Genomic DNA, 16,264 nt, shown 5'->3' with positions numbered 1-16,264 from the left:
TCTTTCCCTCTATCTCTCTCTCCCTCTTTCTCTCTCTTTCTCTCTCTTCCCCTCTATCACTCTTTCCCTCTATCTCTCCCTTTCCTTCTATCTCTCTTCTCCTCTCCCTTTATCTCTCTTTCCCTCTATCGCTCTCTTTCCCTCTATCTCTCTTTCCCTCTATCTCTCTTTTTCCCTCTATCTCTCTCTCCCTCTTTCCCTCTATCTCTTTCCCTCTTTCTCTTCCCCTCCCTCACTCTTTCCCTCTATCTCTCCCTTTCCCTCTATCTCTCTCTTTCCCCTCTCCCTTTATCTCTCTCTTTCCCTCTATCTCTATCTCTCTCTCTTTCTCTCCATCCCTCTCTCTTTCCCTCTAGAGAAGCAGCATGGCTCAGTGGAAAGACCATGGGCTTTGGAGTCAGAGGTCATGGGTTCAAATTCCGGCTACGCCAACTGTCAGCTGTGTGACTTTGGGCAAGTCACTTCACTTCTCTGGGCCTTAGTTACCTCATCTGGTAAATGGGGATTAAAACTGTGAGCCCCCGGTGGGACAACCTGATCACCTTGTGACCTCCCCAGTGCTTAGAACAGTGCTTTGCACATAGTGAGTGCTTAAAAAATGCTATTATTATTATTATTATTATTATTATTGTTGAAAATGAGATCAACAGACTTCCAGCTCTGGTTCACACATTGTATCATTAATAGGAGGTGCATAGAAGGAGAAGGGAGGAGTGTAGGGATACATATAGATATAATTTTGTCATATTAAGAGCATCTATTATTGATCCTCTTAGGTTGCTTTTATTAAACATTGATCTAGAACTGACCGATAAATGTGACTTCATGTAAACAATTTTTCTGCACAATTGTATGTGATCCTCAGGCCTCGGTTGTATTTCATTTATAAACTCAATATGAACTCAAATAGTACATATAAATCTTGATTCCTATTCAAAGACATTAAAATACCTAGTACAATTCTATGGCAGTGAATAAAGGAAGAAATAAAATTAGGCATCTCGGACTATGTTAGAGTAATTTTTGAAAAGTAATGTCTGCAATTGTCTCCTTAAAATGATTTGAGGGCCAGAAATTTGGTCCTAGCGATGGCATTAGCAAACCCCATTTTATAGATTACTACTGCCATCGTGAGAGAGCCAGCAGAATTTCAAATCATTCGTTTGCACAATACTACATTTAATAAATGACTAAAATGTGTTCAAGATTATAATGTCTTCAAGGAGACAGCCTAGTACAAAACATGCCCCACTCTAATAAAAATGCATCTTCTATGTAGAAGAGAGTATAAGAATCAGTACATTCCATAATAATAATAATAATAATGGCATTTGTTAAGTGCTTACTATGTGCCAAGCACTGTTCTAAGTGCTGGGGGGATACAAGGTGATTAGGTTGTCCCACGTGGGGCTCACAGTCTTAATCCCCATTTTACAGATGGGGGAACTGAGGCTCAGAGAGGTTGCCCAATGTCACACAGCAGACATGTGGCAGAGCCGGGATTCGAACCCATGACCTCGGACTCCAAAGCCCGGGCTCTTTCCACTGAGCCATGCTGCTTCACTATGAAACATTTAGCTTAGTACAGTGCTCTGCACACAGTAAGCACTCAATAAATACGATTGATGATTTAGCTCACTCGATGGGTGTGAAATACATTTGAGAGCCTTCTACCACCTCTTCCTCTCTACCTGCCTCTCTATTTTTCTCCATAAAAGTCTTCCTTCTATTTCTCTATCTCTTTTTTTTTTTAATGGCATTTGTTAAGCATTTACTATGTGCCAGGCACTGTACTAAGCACTGGGGTAGATACAAGCTAATAATAATGGTAGCATTTATTAAGCGCTTACTATGTGCAAAGCACTGTTCTAAGCGCTGGGGAGGTTACAAGGTGATCAGGTTGTCCCAAGGTGGGCTCACACTCTTAATCCCCATTTTACAGATGAGGGAACTGAGGCCCAGAGAAGTTAAGTGACTTGCCCAAAGTTACACAGCTGACAATTGGAAGAGCCGGGATTTGAACCCATGACCTTTGACTTCAAAGTCCATGCTCTTTCCGTTGAGCCACGCTGCTTCTCAGGGAAGCTGCTCATGCTGCTAATCCGGATGGATTTGGGTTAAAGTCCCAAATGGAGCTCAGAGTCTTAATCCCCACTTTACAGATGAAGCAACTGAGGCACAGAAGGTAAAAGTGACTTGCTCAAGGTCACTCAGCAGACCAGTTGTGGGTTGGAATTAGGACCCAGATCCTTCTGACTCCCAAGCCCGAGTTCTATCCACTAGCTTCTCTTCCTTTTCTGCTCCTTTTTTCCTCTCTTCCACATTGATTATCCCTTCTCTTCTCATTCATTCATTTCATTCAATCTCATTTATCGAGTGCTTACTGTGTGCAGAGCACTGTACTAGAGAAGCAGGGCAGCAACGAAACTCAGTGGAAAGAGCTCGGGTTTGGGAGTCAGAGGTCATGGGTTCTAATTCCAGCTCTGCCACATGTCTTCTTCCTTCAATCGTATTTATTGAGCGCTCACTGTGTGCAGAGCACTGTACTAAGTGCTTGGGAAGTACAAGTCGGCAACATATAGAGACGGTCTGCTGTGTGACCTTGGGCAAGTCACTTAACTTCTCTGAGCCTCGGTTACCTCATCTGTAAAATGGGGATGAAGACTGGGAGCCCCACGTGGGACAACCTGATCACCTTGTATCCCCCTCTCCAGTGCTTAGAACAGTGCTTTGCACATAGTAAGTGCTTAACAAATGCCATTATTATTATTATTGTTATTGTTATTGCTGTTATTATTATTATGCCCTTGGGAGAGTACAATATTCATTCACTCATTCAATCATATTTATTGAGCACCTACTGTGAGCAGAGCACTGTACTAAGCGCTTGGGAGAGCATAATATAACAATTCACAGACACATTCCCTGCCCACAGTGTGCCCGTGTTGGCACTTTTCTCCCCTTTATACCATTCATTCATTCATTCAATCGTATTTATTGGGAAGCAGCATGGCTCAGTGGAAAGAACCCAGGCTTGGGAGCCAGAAGTCATGGGTTCTAATCCTGGCTCCGCCACTTGTCGGCTGTGTGACTTTGGGCAAGTCACTTCACTTCTCTGGGCCTCAGTTACCTCATCTATAAAATGGGGATTAAGACTGTGAGCCCCACGAGGGACAACCTGATCACCTTGTAACCCCCACAACGCTTAGAACGGTGCTTTGCACATAGTAAGCGCTTAACAAATGCCATCATCATCATTTATTGAGCACTTACTGTTTGCAGAGCACTGTAGTAATCAATCATATTTATTGAACGCTTACTGTGTGCAGAGCACTGTACTGAGCGCTTGGGAAGTACAAGTTGGCAACATATAGAGACGGTCCCTACCCAACAGCGGGCTCACAGTCTGGAAGATAAATATGTACCAACATACATACATATACACAGTTAAGTGACTTGCCCAAGGTCACACAGCAGACATGTGGCAGAGCTGGGATTCAAACCCATGACTTGTGACTCCTTCTAGAGTCCTCAAAAACCTCCAGTGGCTACCAATCAATCTGCGCATCAGGCAGAAACTCCTCACCCTGGGCTTCAAGGCTGTCCATCCCCTCGCCCCCTCCTACCTCACCTCCCTTCTCTCCTTCTCCAGCCCAGCCCGCACCCTCCGCTCCTCTGCCGCTAATCTCCTCACTGTTAGGCCTCGTTCTCACCTGTCCCACCATCAACCCCCGGGCCACGTCATCCCCCGGGCCTGGAATGCCCTCCCTCTGCCCATCCGCCAAGCTAGATCTCTTCCTCCCTTCAAGGCCCTACTGAGAGCTCACCTCCTCCAGGAGGCCTTCCCAGACTGAGCCCCTTCCTTCCTCTCCCCCTCGTCCACCTCTCCATCCCCCATCTTACCTCCTTCCCTTCCCCACAGCACATGTATATATGTTTGTACATATTTAATACTCTATTTATTTATTTTACTTGTACATATCTATTCTATTTATTTTATTTTGTTAGTATGTTTGGTTTTGTTCTCTGTCTCCCCCTTTTAGACTGTGAGCCCACTGTTGGGTAGGGACTGTCTCTATGTGTTGCCAACTTGTACTTCCCAAGCACTTAGTACAGCGCTCTGCACACAGTAAGTGCTCAATAAATGCGATTGATTGATTGATTGATTCTTTCTTCCCCTCATTCCCTATCCCACACGAAGATCTGGAGCTGAATCCACACATCTCCCAGAACCAGTTAAACAAGAACAAGCTCCTTTTTCCAATCGCAGGGCTCCGGGGCCAGCCCTCGCTAAAGTAGTGCCCTCTCCCAAGAATTCACTGCTGTGACACGAGAGAGATTGCGCTTCATTTTGTCTTGAAATGGCTTATTCTGTCTTCCCCGTTTACCTGTATCCCATTTCAGTTCCACATATAATAGGTGCTTCAGCATTCCCGGTCATCAGTTTTCCTCTCCTTAGACACATCTCCTCCAAGAGGCCTTCCCCAACTAAGCTGTTTTCCATTTCTTCAATTGCCTTCTGTGTCACCCTGACTTGCTCCCTTTATTCGTCCCTACTCCCAGCCCCAGCGTACTATGAAAGTGGCGCGGCTCAGTGGAAAGAGCAAGGGCTCTGGAGTCAGAGGTCATGGGTTCAAATGCTGGCTCCACCAATTGTCAGCTGTGCGACTTTGGGCAAGTCACTTCACTTCTCTGGGTCTCAGTTACCTCATGTGGAAAATGGGAATGAAGACTGTGAGCCCCCCGTGGGACAACCTGATCATCTTGTAACCTCCCCAGTGCTTAGAACAGTGCTTTGCACATAGTAAGTGCTTAATAAGTACCATCATTATTACTATATCTGTAACTTATATACATTAATGTCTGTCTCCCCCTCTAGATGGTAAACTAGCTGTGCAAAATGGGTAGCAAAAGTCAGCGGAAGATTGAATACAAAGAAGATAATCTTCTTGAGTTCAATACCCGCCAAAATGCAAAAATGATTATCCTCCGCCAAACAACATTTTATAGAGACCCTACTGAGTGCCAAACACTAAGTCCCTGGGAAGATACAACAAACAAAACAGGTTTCCTGCCCACGAGACATTGGGAAACATACACAATTACAGGCAAATAATGAAAGCAGTAGGAAAACGATGGATCCCGTTGACAGTAAGGCTGAATACGCCAGGATGAACTATCGATACGTTTGAATAATTGCACAGGGACAATCACATCAAGAACTCAGTAGCAAATCTGAATCATTACAAGCACAGATTGCAAATGCACTTCCACCGCTAAACATCCACGTGCTCCTGTAGAGCAGAACTCACTAAGCATAAATTTTAGGTGTCAAAAAAGTGGCTTTACAGAAATTGGAACTCCTCTAGTACACTTCCAGATGTTGCATCCTGGAGATTTGACCAATGATGACATCAATCCTCCCATTTTAAGTCAGCATTGAGAGAGTGTTAGACCGAAAGAGAGGGAAAGAGTGGGAAACCAGGAGGAAATAGATTGTTCAACATCCATGCATTATTTCGCTCTATCCCCAAACTATAGTTGAGGAAATCATGTAAGAGTACCTCAGTTGATGAGCAGGCTTTTAACATCTCCTTGTAGGTCTTCTGAGGATGGGAATAGAGACATTACTTTGGGTTTTTGAGACAACATCGTTTCTTTTACTAATAGTAATCAATAACGCCGTGTGGTACTCAGGTTAGTTCATAGGTCCTAAATTTTAAAAAATCTGGGCAGGTGAATCAATAACAAAAGAAATTATCCTACGCTTTAATTATCCTCAGACGTATTCCACCTAAATCTGGGAGGTGCTTGATGATTTTAACTACTGAATATAAGGTCAAGTAGCAGTAGTTGCCGTAGTTGTGTCCACATAACCACGGAGAATTTTTGTGCAGAGATGACCTTTTGTGCTAAACTTGGAAGGGCAGCATACCAGAAGTGGGTTTTGCGCTTTTTAAGGCAAATCCAGACTTGCCATAGAGAACCCTTTTGGTAGTTTTTTTTTTTTCCAGAATATGTTGAGTATTTTTCCAAAATTAGGGAACAGTTGGTGAGGTGATGATGCATCTGCGTAGTGGATGCAGAGATCCTCAGTTAAATCCCTAAAAAATTCAGCACATCATCACAAATCAATACTGTACATCTCGAAGGCCCAGTCTGAAAGTGATTATACAGCACATGACAGCTCAGCATCACAAAATTCGGTTTTGCCTTCCTTATTTCCAAGGTTCCCAGTCAAGATTTCTTGAGGGAATGAAACTAAATATACTTGTCATTTACATAATGTAGTGCTTTAGCTCTGAGGAGATCAGAATATTTAGCTGGTTGTCATGGTAACCTAATATCAGTAGAAAGCAAGAGTAATTCTTTTGAAAAAGGGGGAAACAGGCGATTCGGTTAAAATCACAGCCTACAGGTAATCTAGAAAATGCCTCCGAGGCTGCCTCCTACATAAATACATACTGCCTGAACTGCCAGAAATCAAGACAGACCCAACGGAAAGAGGGACATCCAAAATATAGTGTTAGATGCTGAAATCTTGGTTTTCACCCGGAATAACGTATCGTTAACCAAATTCACTGTCATGCAGTCTGTTGTCAGGTATATCTAAGGACTGATTCAACCGAGTAGTTCAGGACAAAGTCCTCCTTTTGTGCCCTCAAATATCTGGATAGCTGTCTCATTTTACCCCTTTGTGTTTCTAGTACAAACCTGATTGTGAAAGGTATCTAATATCGGTTCTTCTGATTGTACTCTACCATAATTTGAATGATAAAGCTTAATACAATTTAGCCCCAGAGCAATCATCATTCAATCTATGGTATTTATTGAGAGCTTACCGGGTGCAGAGCACTGTACGAAATGCTTGGGAAAGTGCAATACAGCAGAGCTGGTAGACTTTCTCCCTGCCCGCAAGGAGCTTACAACTTAGAGGAAAGAAAAGTCTACATATGATAGTCTTGTGGAATGCTTAGCAGCCACTGGGTCGACAATCAGAAAGAGTCTACGGTAATAGTTAATCTATTGATTGTACATTAATAATAGAGCTTTTTCTACAGTTGGATTTATTCATTGCTCTAAGCTGACCGATGAAATTAATTATTGTCTCACAAAGAACCATGCTGACACAGTCAGAGAGCATTTCATTTTTTAACAACCATTTTTCCAAGGGTTGGTAATGCTTCCCTTCCCCCTGCCTGCACTTACAACCCTGTGGGACCTATCTTCTCAAGACAAATGCTTTCCTTTAAGCCAGAGAGACCTTTATTGCAATAGCAGAGCAAAAACTCATTGAAGAGCCATTAGGTTATATATCCAAAATAAATGTAATCACAAAAAAGCGTATCCCAAGCAAGTCCTTATTTCACCTAAAAGAGAGTCTTCAGTGCATTTGTTATTCAAAGGAAACAGGAATTGAATTAAGATCATAAATGAAAAGAAATCAACCAATATGAAATCAGTAATATTAGCATGCCCAATTGTTCCAAATGAGGCTTGGGAGGTATCAGGTCGCCTATACACAAAGATGCAAAATATCCAAATCAGCAGCAATCCAAACCCAATAGTTGACCCACCACCACGAATATCAGCATCTCTGCTTCCTTTCAGCCATCCAGGGATTTCCAGTGATGGCAGATGGGGATTGAGACAATCTTTCCCTATTTTTCAACTCAATAAATAAATAAATACACATGTGATTCCATGTGGGTCAGGGACTGTGTCTCAGCTGAATCTTGATCTACCCCAGTATTTAGTACGGCGTATGGCACATTCTTTAGAAATGTGGTGTTGGAGAAGGCTTTTATTAATACCACGGACTGCCCGAAGAACAAACAAATGGATTTTGGAGCAAATTAAGCCAGAGAGGTCTTTGGAAGGCCAAACGACTCGAATTAGATTAGTATATTTTGGACACATAATCGGGAGGACTGATTCTCTGGAGAAGACACTGATGCTAGGAAAAGTCTAGGGAAGCCATGGAAGAGGCAAACCAGCTGCCACATGGACAGAGACCACGACAACGATAACGGAAGCATCGTTAGGAAGGTTATGGGTTATAGCAGAAGCCGGGCCATTCTGAAGAAAATATGTCCATAGAGTCGCTGTGAATCAGAAACGACTTGACGGCACTTGATAAAAATAATAGGGGACATAGTACGTGCTGAATAAATACTACAGTTTTTATTATTATTATCATTACCATCGTCATTATATAATTACTTCAAGCAATAGTATGCTTTTTCCGCGGAGAGCAAGCTGTGCAGCACTGATTACAGGCCATTTCCCCTAGGTGGAGATCTTTTCCAAGAAGAGATTCATAAATACTGTAAATACTGCCTCCTTAATTTACATTCCCAACCTTTCCTATGATTCGGTTTCCTCATCAGAGCTTTCTGATGCTTTTCACAGAACAAGAATGCTAGTCAGTAGTTTTGGATCACATCTTGCCTTAATAATCTACCCCAAGATGCCGGTAAAAATCGTATCCCACTAGATTACCTGATAGAATTCATCCTCCTAAAAGAGAAATTTGAGAAAAATGCTAAGAGGTCACATTTATCGATTTAAATTCATCTATTCAGTGACATTTATTTTAGTGGTTAATTGCAGAGCTCTCAAAAATCAATAGGATTCTCCATTTTGCACTTCCCTGAGCAATTTATAATGACGGTATTTCTAATTCATTCATTCAGTCGTATTTATTGAGCACTTACTGTGTGCAGAGCACTGTACTAAGTGCTTGGGAAGAACAAGTTGGCAACATGTAGAGATGGTCCCTACCCAACAACGGGCTCACAGTCTAGAAGTCTAGAAGGGGGAGACAGACAACAAAACAAAACATGTAGACAGGTGTCAAAACCGTAAGAATTAAAAGAATTATACCTATAATATTATACCTATAATATCATTAATAAAATAGAGAAGTGAATATGTACAAGTAAAATTAACAGGGTAATAAATCTGTACAAATATATACAAGTGCTGTGGGGAGGGGAAGGAGGTGGGGCAGAGGAAGGGCGATGGGGAGGGGAGGAGGAGAGGAAAAAGGAGGCTCAGTCTGGGAAGACCTCCTGGAGGAGGTGAGATCTCAGTAGGACTTTGAAGGGAGGAAGAGAGCTAGCTTGGCGGATGTGCAGAGGGAGGGCATTCCAGGCCAGGGGAAGGACGAGGGCCAGGGGTCGACAGTGGGACAGGTGAGAACAAGGCACAGTGAGGAGGTGAGCGGCAGAGGAGCGGAGGGCGCGGACTGGGCTGGAGAAAGAGAGAAGAGAGGTGGGGTAGGAGGGGGCGAGATAATGGAGAGCCTTGAAGCTGAGAGTGAGGAGTTTTTGCTTGATTCGTAGGTTGACAGGCAACCACCGGAGATTTTTGAGGAGGGGAGTGACATCCCCATTGCGTTTCTGTAGAAAGATAATCCGGGCAGCAGAGTGAAGTATAGACTGAGGCGGGTAGAGACAGGAGGATGGGAGATCAGATAGGAGGCTGATGTGGTAATCCTGTCGGAATAGGATGAGAGATTGAACAGCAAGGTAGCGGTTTGGATGGAGAGGAAAAGGTGGATCTTGGCAATTCCAAACCTGTGGGCTTGAAGGGGAGGATTGCCTCATCTCCCTTCTGCCATTCCTGTCCAAAATCCTCAAACTGGCTCTTTATTCCCACTACATTCACTTCCTCTCCCCTAATTCTCTTCTAAATCCCCTGCAATTTGGCTTCCACTTTCTCTGCTCCACTGAGATTGCTCTTTCCAAAGCCACCGACGGCATCTGCCTTGTCAAATCCAATGCCCTCCAGTCCATCCAAATTCTCCTGAATCTCTCCGCTGTCACTGGCACTGTGGACCACCTCCGCCTTCTCCTGGAAACAAGATCTAATCTTCACTGTCACTGTCCTCTCCAAGTTTTCCTCCTGTCTCTCTGGCTGCTTCTTCTCAGGTTTCTTTCACAGGATGTCACCTCTTAAATTGATGTGTGCCTTACACCCCTTAACTTTGGGGGTTCTCCATCTACGCCCACTCCCTTCGGGAGCTAATATGCTCTCACAACTTCAGTAGCCACCAATGATGCTCAAATCAGCAACTCCAGCCCTGACCTCTCCTCCTCTCTCCAATCTCACATTTTCTCTGGCCTTCAGGACATCTCTATGAGCCCGTTGTTGGGCAGGGATTGTCTCTGCTGCTGAACTGTACCTTCCAAGTGCTTAGTACAGTGTTCTGCACACAGTAAGCGCTCAGTAAATGATTGAATGAATGAACGAATGTGTATTAAGACTGTGACCTCCATCTGGGACAGGGACTGTGTCCAACCTGATTAGCTTTTATCTACCCCAGCACTTAGAACAGTGCTTGACACACTGTAAGTGCTTAACAGATACCAACAGTAGTATTATTATTATTAGCTGTGATGGGAAAATTAGGAGAAAGACCACTTTGAGCCACCTCCAATTTAAGGCTTGTCAGGACATTCATGCTGAGATATCGTAAATGCAAACATAAAAGGAAGTGTGTAGCTCTGCAGGGAGAATTTAGGGCTAGTGAGGTAGAAGTGGGAGTCATATCTCTAGAGGTGGTCACTGAAAGCATGTGGTTGAATGAGCTCCCTAAAATTCGGTGTAAAGCGAGAAAAGTAGTAGAAGGAGTAGGGTGAGGAGACCTAGATAAGAACCTGATGGGATTTGGGCAATTAGGGAAGCAAAGCTGGAAGGAAATTACAGAGGTAGGAAGGAAAAGGGAGAGATCAAGTGGGAGAAGATGGTCTTTGCTTCTTAGGAATATAGTCCATAATCAAACAATTAATCAATCAATGGTATGTATTGAGTACTTACTTTTGTAGAGAAGTAGCGTGGCTCAGTGGAAAGAGCCTGGGCTTTGGAGTCAGAGGTCATGGGTTCAAATCCTGGCTCTGCCACTTGTCAACTGTGTGACTTTGGGCAAGTCACTTAACTCTCTGGGTCTCAGTTATCTCATCTGTAAAATGGGGATGAAGACTGTGAGCCCCCCCATGGGACAACCTGATTACCTTGTATCTACCCCAGTGCTTAGAACAGTGCTTGGAACATAGTAAGAGCTTAACAAATACCAACATTATTATTATTATTATTACAGAGCACTGTACTAAGTGCTTAGGAGAGTACTATAGAGTTTGCAGACACAATACCCGCCCTCAAGGAGAAGTAGCGAGGCCTACTGGATAGGGCTTGGGCCTGAGAATCAGAAGGACCTGGGTTCTAATCCTGACTCCGCCACTTGTCTGCTGCATGACCGTGGGCAAATCACCTCACTTCTCTGTGCCTCAATTCTCTCATCTGTAAAATGGGGATTAAGACTGTGAGCCCCTTGTCGGAAATGGACTGTGTCCAACCTGATTAGCTTGTCTCTACACCAGCGCTTAGAACAGCACCTGGCACATAGTAAATGCTAAACAAATACCATAAAAAAGGAGTTTATAACACTATTTGACTGCTTAGATCTTTGGAGGCAAGTCAAGATGCATTTCCCTTTTTGATATAAGCAAAATATCATGTTGATGGTCCAAGCTAATATTTAGGAAATGCACTAAATCATTGATATCGGCCTCTTTCTATAGTCTTAGTTCCACAGAATCACTAGGGCTCTAGTTCCACACAATTCTGTAAAAGCAACGTTAGATAGCAGAGAGTGTATGTTCTCCCTCCTGTGGCTGCTAACAGCATTAGGGTGATTGCTAGACAAATTTAAAAGCTCTGTCAACAATGCTGAACTGAGTTATCATCAGTGAAAGGGTGATGGAACAGGCTCTTGATCAGCTTTTGTATATCATTTGTTAGAAAAAAATAAGCAAAAAGATAAATATCAAGAGTGAGACCAGAGAGAGAGAGAGAAATGTCTCATTTTAACTTTTCAACCCTGTTGTCCAGTGATTTTTCTCCAAGCACTCAGGTTTCCTAGAATACATCTTGGCGAATCCAGCATTAAAGAAAAGTCATGCTGATGTGCTAACACTGGTCTCTGGGGCCACCCGGGCTGGATACATGCAGAAAGCACACACTGCTTTTTTCCGGACAACTAGTATCTCACTTAAAACTTGCCTTGGCAATGATAAGCATTTAACAAATACCTCAGTCTTGGAACTCTCCCCCCTTTTATCAGATAGTCCACCACTATTCCCACCTTCAAAACCCTCATAAAATCACATCTCCTTCAAGAGGACTTCTCTAAGTTATTTATTCCCCCTAACCCCGCACCCCTCTGCATCAGCTGTGCACTAGAGTTTGTACCCCTTAAGTATTTTGATATCAACACCAGATCCGCAGTACTTACATTAACTATTTCCCCTATCCATATTATATATTAAGGCTTGTCTCTCCCTGTAGACTGCCAGCTCCTTGTGGGCATGGATCATATCGACCAACTCTTCTACTGAACTTCCCAAGCAGTTGGGTGCAGTGCTCTGCACACAGTAAGCACTCAATAATAATAACAATTATGGTATTTGTTAAAGGCTTACGATAGGCCAAGTACTGGTCTAAGAGCTGGGGAAGATGATGAGGATGGATACAGTCCAAGTCCCACATGGGGCTCACAGTCTTAACCCCCATTTTACGGATGAAGTAATTGAGGCACAGAGAAGTTAAGTGATTTGCCCAGGTTCACAAAGCAGCCAAGTGGCATAGCTGGGGTTAGAATCCAGGTCCTCTGCCTCCCAAGCTGATCCTCTTTCTACTAGGTTTTGCTGCTTCTCCTCAATAAAAAAAAATTGACAGATTGATGATGATGACGATTATCATTATATATGTCTTCCTGTCTTCCCCACTCTGTTGTCTAACACTTCTATTCTTTGCTCTCCAGTATTTGGTATGTTCCTTCATAGCAGTACTCAGTAGTGATAATTGTGGCCAATCAATCAATCATATTTATTGAGCGCTTACTATGTGCAGAGAACTGTAGTAAGCACTGGGAAGAGTACACTGTAACAGAGTTGGTAGTTACGTTCCCTTTCCTCAAGTAACTTACAGTCTAGAGGGGAAGACAGACATAAAAATAAATTGTGGATATGTATGTAAATGCTGTGGAGCGGAGAGTGGGGAACAAATCCAAGGGCAAGGGTGACAGGAAAGGGAGAGGGTGTAGGGGAAATGAGGGCTTAGTTAGGGAAGCCCTCTTGGAGAAGATGTGATTTTAATAAAAATTTGAAGGTGACGAGAGTGAAGTCCGTTGGATATGAAGGGGGAGGGAGTTCCAGAATAGAAGGAGTATTTGTTAAGCACTTACTCTGCGCCAAGCACTGCACTAAGCAAATGCTGCTGATGTTGTTTGTGATGCTCAACAGAGATGACATCATCTCAAAATGAAGGCTGCCTTTTTTTATGTATATATACAGACCCACCTCCTTTTCCTTTTCTTAAATGGTATTAGTTCATTCATTCAATTGCATTTACTGAGCGCTTACCCTGTGCAAAGCACTGGGCTAAGCACTTGGTATAGTACACTACAACAACAAGCAAACCCATTCCCTGCCCACAGTGAGCTCATAGTTAAGTACTTACTATGCATCAGGCACTGTACGGAGTGCAGGGCTAGATACAACGAAATCAGCTTGGACACAGTAGTAATCCCCATTTTGCAGATGAGAGAACTGAGGCACAGAGAAGTGATATGACTTGCCCAAGGTCACACAGCAGACAATTGTCAGAGCCAGAATTAGAACCCATGCCTGTGCTCTATCCACTAGACTACACTGCTTTTCACGCTGCATCTCTTGATCTGCTTCCACAAATTTTCCTGGGAAGCGCTCTCACTTCCTCCTTCCTAGCCCATACTCATGTCTACTTGTTTTGCAGTTTTTTGGTCACTCTTCCTGCATTCATTCATTCATTCAATCCTATTTATTGAGCACTTATTCTGTGCAGAGCACTGTACTAAGAACTTGGAATACAATGCAGTAATAAAGAGAGAAAATTCTTACCTACAATGGGCAACCAAACTCACCCCCTGCCTCCAGTCTCCCCTGCAACTTCACGGAGATGTTGATAGCTGGGTAAAATTTCCAGCTATTCTAAGATTGTATTATTCAGAATACTCATGAATATTTGTAACTCGTTGGAGACCTTCATGGGAATGTCGGATAATTATGAAAATTTTCGGAAGTGAGAAAAATTACCGGAAGAAAATATTATTTCAGGCATTCATTCATTCATTCACAGCTTCTTGTCATTTATTTGCGTATGTCATTTTCCGCATCGATACTCTACATGACACAACAAGGAGTCAGCATGACCCAGTTAATTAAGCCCAGAATCACTATCTGGAACATACAGTTCTATTCCAGCTTTGGTACTGACTAACTCTGTGACCGTGAACAAGACACCAGAAAATTAAACATAGAAAACAATAAAAAAACTCAAAGTTTATACTGAGTTATTTTCCTTAATAAAGCTAGGCAAAATGAAATACATTTCCAATCTCTCCAGGGGAAAATTCCATTTTCAGTTGTCAGAATCATGATTTGTATCATGAAGAGTTGTCCTTTCTTCCTCTTGAAACTGGGTATCATCAAACACTTGAGAAATTGTGAGGAAAATTCTGTTCCGGAAAAAGGTCGGCATTTAATAAATGACATTTATTATGCACTTAATGAATGGCGAACACTGTACTGAGTGTTTGGCACAGTGCAATAAGAGTAGGCAGACACGACCCCTGCCCTCGAGTAGTGTCAATAATCTGGCTATTTTTAGGTAGCAATTCCATCATTGGGGAGTAATTTGCCAATAATCACTGCACATCTGAGTGAATTATACAACTAACTGAAATTGGTACAAAACAGAGGACACAATTCTGAAGAGGCAACCTTTATGTGTTAACGTAATTGAGGGGAAATATTTTAATCAATTAATGAAATCTTGGAAAGAGTGGCAGATTTTCTATTGCAATTTTTCAGATTAACTCTCAGAGAAGTTTCTTGGTGTGGTTGCTGTTCAATGTATTTCATTTTAAAATCACCTCTAGCTGTACAATGGAAATATATTTCAAAATTGTATCACCAACACAATCTTCACAGAGCATTTAGGAACAAGTGCAAGTTTGTTTTTTAAAAAATTATGGTTTCAGAATTACATGAAAATGACATTTCATTAAAGATTGATGATTGTTTAGGGTAATCATGCTTGATCACATAGTCAATTCATTCATTCAATCGTATTTATTGAGTGTTTACTGTGTGCAGAGCACTGTACTAAGCACTTGGGAAGTACAAGTTGGCAACATATAGAGACAGTCCCTACCCAACAATGGGCTCACAGTCTAGAAGGGGGAATCAATCTTCATTAATTCATATTTTCTAATTCATCATACCAATGAATCTCACCCAACAATACAGCAATCTTAATTTATCTCATTAATGATAGAGAACTGAAAATATTGCATAGATTCCTGGGAACAAAGAACTTTCATAAAGCAAGCTATGAAAATCGACATGAAATGGATAATTATTGCTAAATTTACATTAAAATTAACCAAATACATCTTAAGAGTCATCACCATGATCTAGTGAGTCGTTCTTTGCACTGGTGAATGCTATTTTGGGGGTATCGGTTGAAACCTGAAGAAGAAACAACAGAGCTCGAAAATAGTCAACAGGAAGAGCAGCTTGGCCTAGTGGCTAAAGTACAGTCCTGGGAATCAGAAGGACCTCGAATCTAATTCCGGTTGGGCCACCTGGCTGCTGTATGACCTTGGGCAAGTCACTTCACTTCCTCTGTGCCTCAGTTACCTCATCTGTAAAATGGAGATTAAACCTATGAACCCCAGGTGGGCCATGGACTGAGACCAACCTGATTACCTTGCATCTACCAGAGCTTAAAACAGTGCCTGGCACGTAGTAAGCACTTAAGAAACACCATTAAAAAAAAAAAGGAGAAGAGGATCAGATTAGCAAGCACTAGAGCTATGAAAGATAAGTGAGAATTATTTTTCTGTTAAAGAGGTGTTGCCCTTGACCCCCAACAGATCATTAGAAACTCTCTTTGACCGGCATTATTTAGAATTTTTAGTATCATACTCTCCAACCTACATTTTTCTCAGCAGGACTTGGACTGTCCAGATTTTTGTAGACCATTTTGTTTGTCTTGCTTCTCTTATTCTCTGCCGAGTACTTAGTACAGTGCTTCCCACTGTAAGGAAGCAGCATGGTTTAGTGGAAAGAGGCAGGGCTTGGGAGTCAGAGGATGTGGGTTCTAATCCCGGCTCCACCACTTGTCTGTTGTGTGACCTTGGGCAAGTCACTTCACT

The sequence above is a fragment of the Tachyglossus aculeatus genome, chromosome 14, assembly GCF_015852505.1.
Source record: "Tachyglossus aculeatus isolate mTacAcu1 chromosome 14, mTacAcu1.pri, whole genome shotgun sequence".
NCBI lineage: Eukaryota > Metazoa > Chordata > Mammalia > Monotremata > Tachyglossidae > Tachyglossus > Tachyglossus aculeatus.
Note: the sequence above shows the minus strand (reverse complement) of the source record.